A 1,423-nucleotide genomic window follows, 5' to 3' on the forward strand; every position below is an offset into this window, starting at 1 on the left:
AGAAAAGTCCTCTGCACATGTGTTCAGAGACTCTGGTGAGGGGCTAGAGGATGGAAAATAGGCTTCCCCAGGTTCAGAAATACACTGCAGTCCCAGGGTCACTGGAGACACAAAGGGACCTTGGGTCCTCCTGTTGTGAGTATTCATTTGTAAGGAGACAGGGATATGGCTGGTGCATCTCTGAGGATACAGAGCTGGCCCGAGGCAGGCAAACAACCTCAAAAGTCTGCAGTCTGTGTGGTGCGATTAAGGTCAAGACATAGAGTAATGAATCCAGCTTTCTGTTCCTTGGAGCAGTGTCCTAGATCCAGGCTGGGAAACTACTGGCCTTAAAACACGGATTTATGATTTCTGGATGCTGATCAAACTTTAGGACTTGTGGAAGCAGACACTTCTGTTCTGGCTGTAGGGAGGGTGGGATTTTCCTGTAGAATCCCCAGGATGGTAAGGACCTGCTTGATTCTGTGGGGGAAGCTAAGGATGGGTGGGCGTGCTCAGGGAATGAGGGACGGGAGACTCATGGAAGAAGCAATGAACCACATGAAAGTTATGAGCCAGTGTGAAAAGTTGATTCTGGTCCTTTGTTTTCCTCTCAGGTGGATGGAGAGAAACAAGGGAAGCTGAGAACTCATTAGAGAATTCAGTGACTGTGTTAGTTAAATCCAACCCTCACAGCTGTGGCTGCTCTTTTGGGGCCAAAGACAGTAGATTCCCATTCCTTGGTCACAGAAGGACTATTAGAATTGTCCCCCTGAGACTAAAGAATTAGAACCAGGACTGACAAGTGTGAGGAATGAGAAAATAAAGGCTGAGACAAACACGGAGTGAGGAATAAGGACTTCATTGTGCTGACATACACAGCTCTCAGAACGGAAGGCAAGAGTCCCATCCAGCATCAGTCACGTTTGGTGTGCGGTAGACACCTTCGCTCAGGGACCAGCCCCAGTGAAGTGTGTAAATGTTCTGTTTATGTATTTCCTACCCATCTCTCAGTGCACACACACACGTAGGGCAGAGCCTCGGCAAGGACTATTAAGTCTATGTAATGGAGGATGGAACAGGGAAAGAGAGAGCATAATGCCTAGTGGGTTTTTTTCCCCATTCAGGGAATTAAACACAAACTTAAAATTTTTTCCCCATGTGTGTGTTGAGGGAGAAAGCTCTGCCTAAAAATTAGCTAGAACTTGTTAAATTATGTCATCCCTCCATTTGAAAAATGACTGTTGTCCGTGTGCAGTGGTGTGAAATGGGTTTGTAGACAAGAATGTCCATTTTACTAAGGATTTGAGAAAAATGGATTTGGTATCAGGGGAAGTGGTCTGATGAGTAAACTGAGGGAATAAAAACAAGAAGGCTGACACAGTCTTGCAACACAGACCAACACAAAGTTGTTTACTCGGGATTAGTGCAAAGGAAACAGACC

Source organism: Camelus bactrianus, chromosome 30 (genome assembly GCF_048773025.1).
Source record: "Camelus bactrianus isolate YW-2024 breed Bactrian camel chromosome 30, ASM4877302v1, whole genome shotgun sequence".
Taxonomy (NCBI): domain Eukaryota; kingdom Metazoa; phylum Chordata; class Mammalia; order Artiodactyla; family Camelidae; genus Camelus; species Camelus bactrianus.